This window comes from Amblyomma americanum, chromosome 10 (genome assembly GCF_052857255.1).
Source record: "Amblyomma americanum isolate KBUSLIRL-KWMA chromosome 10, ASM5285725v1, whole genome shotgun sequence".
In the NCBI taxonomy this organism is placed as follows: domain Eukaryota; kingdom Metazoa; phylum Arthropoda; class Arachnida; order Ixodida; family Ixodidae; genus Amblyomma; species Amblyomma americanum.
The window spans coordinates 104347843-104361801 of NC_135506.1; the positions used below are offsets into that span (position 1 = coordinate 104347843).

At 48.2% G+C, this 13959-nt stretch overlaps 1 long non-coding RNA gene across 1 annotated transcript; it reads right to left on the bottom strand.

Moving 5' to 3' along the window:
• Positions 1–203: 203 nt before the first annotated feature.
• On the bottom strand, positions 204–12756 carry LOC144107189 (uncharacterized). The gene is made up of 2 exons (XR_013309246.1): positions 12652–12756; positions 204–356 (listed from the first exon to the last, which is right to left on the bottom strand). It is a non-coding gene; the product is annotated as an uncharacterized LOC144107189 (long non-coding RNA).
• Positions 12757–13959: the final 1203 nt, after the last annotated feature.

Consider the following 13959-nt stretch of genomic DNA (forward strand, 5'->3'; position numbering starts at 1 on the left):
CCAAGAAATGTAGATTATGAACGTGTTCTGCACAAGAAAAGGGCTCTGCATTTTGTCAAAAGAAATGTTATAAGCGCTGATGCAAGGGCTTCATTTAAACTGAAATTCTTTATGACGTTTCGACGCCGCGACTCCGCATCTATGTATCGCTGTCACCCATTATCAACGTCGCAGTGATGGACGACACAGCTACCAAACAACGCTTGCATGAAGGCGCTTTATTCCACGTCGCTGATAGGTGGTTTCAGTCCTAAATTCAAAAAACTCACATCCAGCTTCGTGACATTTATCGTCGCTTCGAATCTCCCGATGTTGTCAACTGCATAGTTGAGGTTTGATGAATTCCATTGTTTGACCTGCATGGAAAAGAAAAAGATGGGAAGAGACCCCCAGTGGCCTTCATTATAAGCACTGTTTTAATGAACACAATATCCCACTCTTATCTCAAAGCACGGCGGGTATCATAAAGCACAACCACGAGACAGGATAAAAATTTTGGCCACGAAGCAAGGCATAACGTTTAGCAATGTGGGAAGCTCCAGAATAATATTATCTAATATTTACTGACCAAACTTTGAGCAGGTTTTTGAGGAACAGAAACTTGTTAAATGTTTGTTTAACTAAAAGAAAATTCCGATTGATGAACTTTAACTTATAAGATTTTGCCCTGTCATTCTATGTGCTATTTATTATCTGTATTGCTGTTCAACAGCACGTTCTCGGGTTTTCTTGTGTGGAGGACGCTAGCAATGGTGAACCGGGTCGTAAAGTGGTTTCACTCTTGCGGAAAGTGTTTGTTAGGAATCCGTGTAATGTATGATGTCATGGGGGAGAAACTGGAATTGGATGGCGCATCTATCATGCACTTGTTTACATTCAGATGTCTCTCAACACAGCAGTGAGTAAAATTAGCCAATATTACAAAAATCACGGAGTTTCTTAACGGAACCAAACCAACTGAGTCTTGTTAATATTGTCACGGGTGGTACAGCTCGGTTGGAGTAGGTGACTGCAGCGGACGTCAGTAGTAGTCCCAAAAGCGGAGCCTTCGCAGACAGACACTTCGGCTTCTTCTTTTTAAGGCCAGCTCGCGCGCGCATTCCGCGCTCTCGTGGTTCTAGTAGAACGACGACGATGATTTGGCGGTGTCATTACTCCCCGGCAAAAAGAAGCATCGTCCCGATGCTGGGAGTGAGTGGAGAGGTCGGAAGGACTGAACGGGGTTAGTGGGCGAGGCTACCGATCGTGATAAGGCTTCAGGCGGACCACGTGAACCACTTCAGGGCACGGGGACCGTCGGGACTTCTGAAATCCATCGGGAATGACCTCGTAGTTGAGGTCGCCCAATGACCTGACCACGCGGTATGGTCCGAAGTAGCGATGGAGGAGTTTTTCGCTCAGTCCTCGTCGCCGAATGGGGAACCACACCCACACACGGTCGCCAGGCGCATAATGGACGTCGTGACGGCGCCGATTGTAGCGATCTGCATCTCGAAGTTGTTGGTCCTGAATTCGAACTTTGGCCAGTTGGCGAGCAGCTTCGGCGCGTTCCAGGAACGTGTAGGTATCAGTGTGAAGGTTAGAGTCGTCCAGATGTGGTAACATTGCGTCGAGCATCGTCGTCACTGCACGGCCGTAGACGAGTTGGAATGGAGACATCTGCGTTGTTTCTTGCATGGCCGTATTGTAGGCGAAGGTGACATAAGGAAGCACTTCGTCCCACGTTTTGTGTTCAATATCGACGTACATGGAAATCATGTCAGAAAGGGTTCGGTTCAGTCTTTCAGTCAACCCATTCGTTTGAGGGTGGTACGACGTTGTTCGGCGGTGGTCGGTATGACTGTAAACCAAGATCTCCTGCAGCAGCTCAGCCATGAACGCAGGGCCTCTGTCAGTGATCAGCACTTCAGGTGCCCCATGGCGGAGTACGATCTGATGCACGAAGAACTTAGCGACTTCTAAAGCGGTGCCGCTGGGTAGAGCTGACGTTTCTGCATAGCGGGTAAGGTAGTCCGTCGCGACAATTATCCATTTGTTGCCAGAGTTCGAACGTGGGAACGGACCCAGCATGTCCATTCCTATTCGTTGGAAGGGCCTTGTGGGTGGTCTAATGGGCATCAAGAACCCAGCTTGTTTGGTTGACGGTACCTTGCGACGCTGACAGGCTCGGCACGTTCTGACGTAGTGAGTGACATCAGCACGGAGACGAGGCCAGTAGTAATTCTCTTGGATTCGGGCTAGCGTACGGGCTACGCCCAAATGTCCAGAAGTGGGTTCGTCATGGGAGGCTTGGAGGATTTCATTGCGCAGGCTAGACGGTACGACGATTAGGTATTGCGTATTGTTTGGAGCGAAATTTTTCTTGACCAGAAGACCATTGCGGATGCATAAAGATGGCAACACGCGCCTGAAAGCGCGTGGGGCGGTCGTGTTGCTGCCGTTGAGAAATTCCATTACGTCTCGAAGTTCGAGGTCGGCGCATTGTTGGTCAGCGAGGCAAGAGGCGCTGAGAGCAGTCAGTAAGATGTCGTCATCATTACAGGCGTCGGTAGAAGGATCTACTGGGGCGCGGGACAGACAATCGGCGTCAGAGTGCTTGCGCCCGGATTTGTACACGACAGTCATGTCGTATTCCTGGAGCCGCAGACTCCATCGGACGAGGCGAGCGGACGGGTCTTTAAGGCTTGCGAGCCAGCATAAGGCATGATGATCGGTCACCACCTTAAAATTTTTGCCGTAAAGGTACGGTCCGAATTTCGAAGTGGCCCATACAATGGCAAGGCATTCTTTCTCGGTAGCGGAATAGTTTGATTCGGCTGGTGACAAACATCGACTTGCGTAAGCGATGACCCGTTCTTGACCTGCTTGGATCTGGACCAGGACAGCACCTAAGCCGATGTTGCTGGCATCAGTATGGAGCTCCGTGTCGGCGTTTACGTCGAAGTGAGCCAGAACGGGAGGCGCCTGCAGGAAACTTTGAAGGCTGCGGAATGCATTTTCTTGCGCTGCTTCCCATGTGAAAGGTGTGTCCGACCTTGTTAGGCGCGTCAGCGGCTCGGCAATGCGAGCAAAATCTTTCACGAAGCGACGGTAATACGCGCACAATCCAAGAAAACGGCGGACAGCTTTCAGGTCTTGCGGCGGCGGAAAATGTGCAATAGCTGTTGTTTTTTCAGGATCAGGCTGAACACCGGCTTGATTCACAACGTGCCCTAAGAACTTCAGCTCTGTATACGCAAAGTGGCATTTCTCATTTTTGAGCGTGAGTCCAGAAGACCTTATTGCTTGTAGGACCAATTCGAGGCGGTGAAGATGCTCCTGGAAAGTCGGGGCGAAGACGACAACATCGTCAAGATAGACGAGACACGTCTGCCATTTTAAATCGGCAAGGACGGTATCCATGAGGCGTTGGAAAGTTGCCGGTGCAGAGCACAGTCCAAAGGGCATGGCCGTAAATTCATACAGGCCATCTGGAGTAATAAAAGCTGTTTTTTCACGGTCCCGCTCATCGACCTCAATTTGCCAGTAACCTGACTTGAGGTCCATCGAAGAAAAGTATTTAGCGCTACAAAGGCGATCCAGAGTGTCGTCGATCCGGGGGAGAGGATAGACATCCTTTTTGGTGATTTTGTTTAAGCGACGGTAGTCTACACAGAACCGCAATGTTCCGTCTTTCTTCTTCACAAGGACGACTGGCGCTGCCCAGGGACTCCGGGAAGGACGAATTACGTCGTCGCGGAGCATTTCCTTGACTTGGCGGCCAATAGCGTCGCGTTCAGCGGGAGACACTTGGTAGGGGGACTGTCGAAGAGGGTGCACGTTATCGTCCGTAATAATGCGATGCTTCGCTAGGTGAGTTCGTCCAACACGCGATGATACCGAGAAGATGTCGCCGTAGCGCAGAAGATCTTTAACTTGTTGTTGCTGCGTCGGGAAGAGTGCTGGATTGACGTCGAACGTGAAACCAGTGACTGGGCTCTGCTCTTGCGACAACGACATTGTGGAAATACTGGGTGTGCTGCTGACATGGGCGATGGCATCAACGTGAGCCACAACGGTTCCCACGTTCAGATGTTGGTGTGCACCACCGAAATTGGTTATCAGCACTTCTGTTTCTCCGTCGACGAGATTAACGACTCCTCTGGCGACAGCAAGGCTCCTGGCAAAAAGCAAGATCTGGTTGCCTTCCGCGACGCCTTCGAAATTCCGCACAGTCTTGGCGCCGACAGAAACCATAATACTCGAACGAGGTGGGATGGTGACGTGGTCATCCAGGGTGCAAAGTGCGGTCGGATGGTCTGGATCTCTGTGTATTGCGTTCTCTGTGGAGAAACACACGGCCTTTGACTGGAGGTCGATGACCGCTCCATTCTCGGTCAAGAAATCCATCCCGAGAATGACGTCACGTGAACAATGTTCGAGTATAACGAACGTTGCCAGGTAGGTTGCGCCTTGAACTGCTACTCTTGATGTGCAAGTCCCGGTCGGTGTAACTAAGTGACCCCCGGCTGTACGAATCTGTGGGCCCATCCACGGAGTGGTGACCTTTTTCAAAGTGGCGGCGAAATTTCCACTGAGGATAGAGTAATCCGCCCCTGTGTCGACGAGTGCAGTGACGTCTGTTCCGTCGAGGGAAATGCTCAGGTTTGCTGTCGTAGACGGCGTGTGAGCGGTACGGCGCGGTGTTCGGTCACGGCTGCGGTGCGGCGCGGGTTCATTTCGATACGTCAGGTGGCATTCCCGTCGAGTCGGCGTTTCACGGTGTTGGACGGCATTCGGTAGTGGCATCGGGTGGCCACCTAGTTGCGGCGTAGGAGGGTCTGTTACATTTCGTCGCTGAGCAACCTCCCCCTCAAAGGTTGCTGCTTTTAGTTTTCCTGGCGGGGGCTTGGCGACCTTCCCCGAGGAAAGCCACCGTAAGACCGACGACGTGGGGATGGCGACCTGCGGGTCCCACCGGCAGATTCGGCCAGATAATCGTTGATTTCTCTGGGTCGCTGCCCAGGCTGCGGACGTGGTGCATCTGCAGGGAACCCCGGCAGGCCCATCTGACGATACCTGCAGTTGCGGTACAGGTGGCCCGGCTCACCGCAGTGATAGCAGAGAGGACGGTAGTTGGGAGTGCGCCAGATGTCACTTTTACGGGGATACGATGGAGCAGGACGAGCAGGTGGTGGCGGCCGAAAAGAGGCCGGGGTTTCCTGAAGACGAGTCGGCGGCGGTTGTGCGCGACGAGCAACAGCGGCGTATGTCATTTGTGGTGGGGCTGTGGAAGGCTGAAAGGGAGCTGGTGTTGTAAGCGCCTGTTGCACCTCTTCCCGAATAACCTCGGATAGAGCAGTAACCGTTGGCGCAGGCGGCGTAGCCGGGAACAGCTTCTGGAGCTCCTCGCGAACGATAGCTCGTACGGTTTCGCGAAGCATGTGGGTGTTACTGATGTCCGTGGTTGCCGCAGTCATGGCCAAAGGTTGACGCTCGTATTGCCGCAACCGCATATCGAGTGTCTTTTCCATGGTGGTTGCCTCCGACAGAAACTCTGCGACCGTGCTCGGTGGATTGCGAACCAGTCCGGCAAAGATTTGCTCCTTGACACCTCGCATAAGGTACCGGAGTTTCTTCTGCTCTGTCATGTCCGGGTCAGCTCGACGAAATAACTTTGCCATCTGTTCGAAGTATACCAGTATGTTTTCATTTGGTAGCTGGGTTCGGGACTGAAGGAGCAGATCGGCCCGTTCTCTTCGAATCACCGTGGTGAAATCCTTCAGGAACTGGTCTTTAAATACGTTCCACGTCGTTATGGACGACTCCCGGTTCTCGAACCACGTACGAGCTGCGCCCTCCAGCGAAAAAAACACGTGTTGAAGCTTGGAGTCTTCCGCCCATCTGTTGTACCGGGCCACGCGTTCAAATTTCTCCAGCCAGTCTTCCGGGTCTTCGCCTGGAGAACCTTGGAAGATCGGTGGCTCCCGAGGCTGCTGCAGCACAACAGAAGGTGAACTAATCGTCGTCTGCATGCCTATTTCGGGCTGGACGGTCGTCGACGATGGCGCTGAACGAACCGCTTGGGTTGAGCGAGACTCTAGAAGCCCAAACACGGGTTGAAGGCCTTGGAGCCGGCGGCTGCCGTGGTGTACAGGCGACACCTCGATGGCAGATAACCCTCGAGCACTTGAATCCCTGCTTGCTGGGAGAGTCCGAGGCATGGAATGCGTTACCCAGCGCCCTCCACCAGATGTCACGGGTGGTACAGCTCGGTTGGAGTAGGTGACTGCAGCGGACGTCAGTAGTAGTCCCAAAAGCGGAGCCTTCGCAGACAGACACTTCGGCTTCTTCTTTTTAAGGCCAGCTCGCGCGCGCATTCCGCGCTCTCGTGGTTCTAGTAGAACGACGACGATGATTTGGCGGTGTCAATATAGCGTGGCCTGGATTGCAGAATTTTTTCGCTCTTTAAGAGTTTTAGTGATGACAGTCAGTATGGCTAACGTCTTTGAAGACACCTAAGTCAACTGTTTCAGCAAGGTCCCGAGTAGGCAGCTTTAACTACCAGCCTACAATAAAATGATCGAAATGATAAAAATTAACACTCGTATCTCTCTTCCAGTGCACATGCAATCCTTTATGGAGACAGCGGTCCCGAGAAGAGAGGGTTTTGTTTGCTGAGACGCGTTTCAAGACCATGAAGTAGTAGCCTGGTAAAGGAGAGTGCGTCAGTAAGATTTTGGTGTACGCATTTTTGCGTTGTGTTTATAAACGCGGTAGACTATTCGCTGATAGAAGGATAGAAGAAGCTATTTCCAATATTTTAGTGAGAAAATGGTGATCACTATGCTTTGCGACTGTCAATAGGAATCAGTTGGTTTCAGCCACCTCGCACACTCCGTGTTTTTATTGCCTTGATTAATTTTATCTCAGTCAGTCAGTGTGTTAAAAGCAAGTTTTTTCTGAGTCTTAGATGTCACAAAACTGATTTACGTGCTTTTGGATGAAAACGTGCAATTTCTGTCCAAGAATTATCTAGCAAATAGAAAATCTGCTTTACAGGCAATTTCACAAAATGTTATTTGAGGCTTTCGAAAATATAAATGCTCTGAAACTAAGCTGCAAGATATCAAAAGAAATTTTGCTGTTGAGAAAGTCATTATATCAGGAACTTTTCAATTTTTATACTTTTCGAAGTAGTTTTTCATTGCACTGATTTCCAGTTCTAAAGTCAAGGCCATGAATTTAACTTCTGCATAAACTGTACTTGAAAACATCCAACAAAAATACAAAGGCACTAAATGTATTGAACTGAAAACTTTAAATAAGGATCGGCCATTTTAATAATAGCGTGAGTTTAAATAGTATCAGTTTAGAGCAGTGGTGCATGGCTCTCTGTTTTGCAGATCAACCTTTTTTTTCTTTTGAGCAATTTACAGCCCCAATCTCGAAAGGATGAGGAAGTTATTCAAGGGCCCCATTCTCAAACGATCCGGGATTCTATGAAATATAGCATTTACGAAAAGAGTGCTTCAAGTATAAGCTGCTTTGAAGAACGAATGAAAGTGTGTCATTGTGCAAGCTGACTTTGGTATACGGCTTTGTGGTAACTTGTGCAAGACGAAGAGCGATGATCAGGTCGGATAGGTTACTCTAAAAGTGAAATTGTGATAGGATATATTGATTATACACATATAGTTTTGGAAATCTGCGGCATGGCTGCTAGTCACGGAAGCCTACTTTAGATTTAAAGAAAGCAATACTGGCAGGCTACGTGTTGTTGGCGTACTTGAACCCATCATTGTAGTTTTCAGAAAGCTGAGTTTAATTAGAGTATTTTGAGCGGGGTCAGATTAGGCGCGATATCTACTTTTGGTAGAACGAGTGCTTTATAAGATAGAAATTTAAGCGTTGGGAAAGCTAGAAATACATTACGACAGAGGTAGCTATGAAGTCTGGTAGCACTTTAAACTGCCTATATTATGTGGGTTGACCAGTTAAAATGTCTGCGAGAAGTTAACACTAAGGTACTTAATACAACTGAGTGCTGAGACAGTGGATCCACCCAGAAAATATTTTCGCTAGCATACCTTTGTCAGCGGTGGAAGGAAACAAGCCCAGCTTGCTAGTGAAGCAACCCGGATAAGAATAACACAGCACCCGAAACAGACCCATAAAGGACATTTCATTTAACGGCATATCGCAACACTAGCGATACTAGGGCCAGTATAAACTGATCGTAATTAGTCGAAAACATTGATTCTTTCCAAAGAAATTACGGCCCACTTGACGCGACAGATAAAGGAACAAATAAATTAATCTACCTGCATATGCATGAAAATCGGTCCCAAATTGTTACTCTATCAACATGAAGATAACTGGGCTAGCTTTACGTCCTATTAAGACCCCGCCTACGTGGGAGCAGTAGCGAGTGCTAATCTTCCTTGACGGCATACCCAAGAAGAATACCAACCACGGACCTACGCTGGCATTAAGGTGGCGGAAATTAGCGCGAACATTGGTCCCACTTTGGAGACTTGGCCGAATTTATACTTGTTCCAACCATGGGCCGAATTTAATGTTGGGCATTAATGCTATGATCGACCTGTCTCAGATAACGACAAGGCGTTCAGATTTGGCCTAGGTTATGTCTGTAAAATCTGAAGTGGGGCGATGCTCATTGGTGTCTTATACCTGTCTCATCAACAATATACGGACATTCAGGCCGAGAAACTGCCTGCGTTCATTAATTCGTCGCAACATTATTCATTGATAAACTGCGAATATATGCTTCGTGGTGGTTTCAATGTGTTATTTTTTTCTTTGTTACCCCCAAGGCCCCTTGTATGGGGCATTTCATTAGAGATGGGCGTGGCGATTAAGGAACAATGTTCCTGATAGCTTTCTTAAAATGGATGGCGCTGATATGGTGAACGGCGTCCTGTGGCAGATCAATCCACTCTCGGGATGACGTGACGAAGAAGATTGGGAATGAGGGGTAGTTCATGGGGTGGAGGCGTAGACGACCTTATGGTGACTAATACGGCTGGAGAGGCGATAAATAGATGATATGACTGATTTCCATAACGAGCGCTCACTTGGAGCTGTTGAAGCTAAGTATGCACGGATAGCACCTTTATATATGAATCGGTTTCTTTACTGATTCATGAATAGACAATAAATATAATAACTGGTGGACAACGCTTCCTTCTCCAGCTTGATAACGAACTGAAAATCATGGTCAGCTGAAACCTTTCTTGTCTCTAGAAGAAGAAATTCCTCTTCCACGTAGCTGAGGCTGGAGCTTCGTGTTCCAAGATCTGGAAAGGTCACTCCAGCTAGTAATTTACCTGCAGAAGTGATTTTGCAGTCATAATAGGCGCCCCTGACGAAAGAGGTTCATGTTTCTATTTTGATGGTGTAGGCCAACTGTCGGCCTACCACGAAGAAAGAAATGCAAAAAAATTGGCTGCAGTTTAGGTCTGGTGGACCCTAGCTGAATTGAAAAAAGCTTCCTTTCTTCGGCATATCGTCTACGCAGCGTCTAATTCCAACGCTCTCCAGAACTCTATTCCGCTGTTGAAGAGTCACTCCGGGACGCGTCACAACTTCTTCCAGCGGCCTCTTCATTACGAGTCCGCTTCTCGAGTCGTGCGGCGCGTTCTTCTGCCGTGTCATTGATTCATTCATTCATTCATTCATTCATTTCAGTTTATTTCTTGCCACAGGGAGCAGTAGCTACAGAGAGCAGTGAGCGCGTTGTCTGTTCCTCACTCCGTTCTTTGGTAGTTGCCTCTCTTTCGCGCTCTCTGTAACGACTAGAATTTACTGAGGCGAAGCGCATATATATATATATATGTATATATATATATATAATATAAACACACCCCGCGAGGCCACACCTCCTCTCCCACTACCCCAGCGGAGCACATATGGTGGAGCGAGCGGCGACGGCGGCGCCATCTGTTGGAGCACGGCTGCGGCGTTGCTAGGCAACCCCAAGGCTGAAGTGCGACCACGTGAGGAGCCGAGTTGGCTGTCAAGCTTAGTGTTGCTTTCGCGACAATAGTAGCGCAAGTTTGGAAGCTAGCTTGAATTCTCTCTCTTGATCGAGACATCCTCGTTTTCTTGTCGTGGCACTGCCATCTACACATAGCACGCCCCCCTCCCCTCTCACCCCTCCCACCCCCCCCCCCCATCATCTCGCTACTGCCGCTTGCGGAATATCAGGTGCATGACATCCTTGGCAAGATGATGAAAACCTCACAGACGCGGTCAGCCCCTATTGCCCCAGGCAGTGCACGGTTTTAACAAGTACATAGCGCGAAAGTCGCCATGTGAGAACCGATCTCTCGAACTGCGCAGCTAGAATCCCCAGTTATAAAGCGAAAGCTTTCCACAATTAGCAAATATCTTTAGGCCATCAATTCTGTCGAAACTGTGATCCCCATTTACTCGCAGAACCGAAACAATTAGCGTTCTCAGCAAACCACAAAACTCCACTTTCCAAGTGGAAAGCCACCACGCACATCCTTATGCTATGGTGGCTCCCAGCACAGGCACGGAGACTTGCACCATGTATACCGTCTTTCTCAACCAGCATGACACTATCATATAGTGGACACCACCGTATGCACCATTACCTCCACCGTAGTAAGATGGCGCGACCCTACTCCGAACACGTTTGACACCTTTACCGCCACGTTTTGTAGTATCGCTACAATTTTTCTACCATATTTTATGGCGGTGTTTCCGATGGGGATTAAAACTGTGTTCAACACAGAGATAGCGTAAAGAGCACAAAAAAATTTGTAGCGTCGGTAGATCAAGCTGCTGTGTTGGCGCAGGCCTGCTTCGAAACGCAGGGATGAGTGATGTTTTTTTCTACTTAAGACCATTGGCTCAATACCAATGTTCAACCGTCTAGCAAGAGAACAGCAGTTCACAATTGGAAGCGAGGTGCTGGTAGTGGTAAGGAATATGTCTACTTAGGGCAGGTAGTGACCGCTGATGCGGATCTTGAAACGAAAACTAGAAGAATGAGAATGGAGCTCATACAGCAGGTTAGCTCAGATCATAAATGGCAGTTTACGAATATGCCTCAAGAGAAGAGTGTACAACAGCGGCATATTACCGGTACTCACACACGGGGCAGGAACGCGGGGGCTAACGAAAAGGGTTCAGCTCAAGTTAAGCGCTACGCAGCCAGCTATGGAAAGAAAAATGATAGATGTAACGTTAAGAGACCGGACGTGGGCAGAGTTGGTGAGGGAACAAACGCGGGGTTCATGACATCCTAGTCGAAATCAAGAGGAAGAAAGGGGCTTGAGCAGGGCATGTAATGTGAAGGCGAGATAACCGCGGTCTTTAATAGTAACGGAGTGGATTCCAAGAGACATGGGAGAGGCCGTTGCCCTGCAGCGGCCATAGTCAGGCTGATGACGATGATGACCGCTGATATAACTCTTCAAGAAATATTCGTAAAATTTTTGCATCACTTTCGGCGCCGACTTCTTCCTCGATTCTCTCATACTTTCACTTTACTTTACTTTACGAGGTTTAACGTCCCAAAGCGACTCAGGCAATGAGAGACGCCGTAGTGAAAGACTCAAGAAATTTCGACCACCTGGGGTTCTTTAACGTGTCAAAAGAAGAAAAACAACACGGTAAAAGAAGAAAAACAGGAAAGCAAGTAAGGGGAAGTAAAAACGCTAAAAACACTAGAAATTCCTACTTTGTATGTAGATATCTAATATATTTTGCCTTGTTCTGATCCGGTACTTCTCAGTCACGCGAGGTCTTGCCCTCGCTCCTTGGTACCTGAAGTTTTTGTGTCACCATTTGTTTGGTTTTTATTTGTATTTTCCGTAGCCACGTGGTCTAATAGGACACTTCTTAAATATCGGTCCGCCTCGTCTTTCAAAATAAATGTTCATAGTTCAGCGCCTCGTCCTGTCATACTTCTTGTTCTTTTGCCTCGTTCTTAGTGCTCTGCTAGAATGGATTCTAACCAATTAGCCCAACAACAAGTATTGCTTCTAAAGGCGCACAGCACCTCTCACCCGTATTCGCCCTTGATGCTTATTTCTCGTTTCAGTGCATGAAACTGCACCATTTTATCCTACGACCTCACCTTGCCTGATAGACCGGTCGGATTTACAAATGAACTCGTTCGCGGCACCGAGGGCCGAAAAATAGAGTAAAGAGTGTACGCTTCTTGAAGTGGAGGGCCTAAAGTAGCCTCTTAGCATATGAACTTGAGTTGTAAACTTGGCAGCGACTACAGAACATGTTAAGTGTTAGAAAAGCAGTTAAGTTTTATCGTAAAATCAGCCAGTCAATGTCCGCCTTCCTTCCTCAGGATAAATAAGGTAACGTTTCCATAGCAGCATTTGCTTTATGCGGCGCAGACAACCCATCTGCTTGCTCCGCTTGGAGTGGAGTCTCAGGTGCACCCGGGCGGACCTCTCGTTAAATTATTTGTGCTGTAGCTGGTGTCGTTTAGCGGCATTTTCCCGAAAGTCTGAATAATAAATAGCTTTCAGTTTACCAAGGATACTTTTCTTCGGAAAGTCGACAGTATACCTTGCTATCTCTAATCAATTGTTTTCTCTCGCCCTGGTGGTGACCGATGTGTTTGTCTCAGGATGCCAGCAAATCATTTCATCTTACCAGGCCCTTGAATCCGTTGAGCGTCTCGGTGCGATAAAGTTTACTACCACACCAGAAAATACTTCTGGTGTAGTCCGCGGTGAAGCTTCTATTCATTGCACATGGGATATCCTGAAAGGGTAGAGAGAATTTTAAAGGGGATAAAAATGTTGAATGATGTTTAAGTCACGCATACCATAAAGAATATTTATATGTGCTTGGTATTTTGCAGTACACTTAGCCAAGAGAGCATTCAGGAAACGAACGTGCTGCTAAGCAAAAACATACAAAAACAAAACGGCCTCAGGCTTAGGCCGAACCGCGTAAACTACGCACAAGTGACGATTGCAGTTTCACTTCAGCACATGAGGTATAGTGGGGAACGTCAAAACAGTGCCTCACAGAGTGTGACGCGTTCTGGTATGACTGCTTCTTTTCATAGAAACTATACACACAGTGCGTTTCGAACTTAGACACCTTTGGACCAAATTGAGGGTAAGTTTTTTATAAAACATTTCATGAAATAAATATCAGGTGAAGTAATTTTGTATGCTTCGTTTTAGTGGCTCTTCTTGTCGGCAATTTCATTATTTCGGAATGTGCTGGTTTATATCCGAAAAAAAAATACAAAAGCACGAAAGAACGCAACGCTATTGAACGGCACAAAGAAACGTCACTATCCCGCAATGCACACCGGTGAGCAGGCTTGTCTAGAGAGCTGGAGAGGTGTGGTTCGGTACAGTGAACAGGGAAGAAATATGGGCGCAACTAGTGCAATAAATACATTGGCCATGCTTTTGTTACTTGTGTGTCTGTAAGGCTGCGGTAAAACGTCACCACTGCCTGTGAAACCCAGTACCTACCTTAGAAATGCCCTTCTTCGCTCCGCATAGCACCACTGCAGCGCTCTATACAAGCCCGCACACCTGAGTACAGGATATGACATGTTTCCTCTCTAAAGGATAAGCGTAGCGGAAGAAGCAAGCAGTTGGCTTCAAATGAGTGACCGTGTTGCTGGGTCTCCTGCCAACCATCAGACTACGCCTGCATAATAAATTCGCTCAAGGTGGTTCATATATGGCACAAACACTAGGTGTCTCACCAACCCACGCCAGCCACAGACTGCTCGTAGCTCTATGGCTTATGGGGGTTTAACGTCCCAAAACGACTTAGGCTATGAGGGACGCCGTAGTGAACGGCTCCGGAAATTTCGACCACTTGGGGTTCTTTCGAAACTCGACCGCTGCGGCCGGGGTCGAACCCGCGTCTTCCGGGCCAGCAGCAGAGTGCCCTAACCACTCAGCCACCGCATAGGCTAGACTGCTCGTA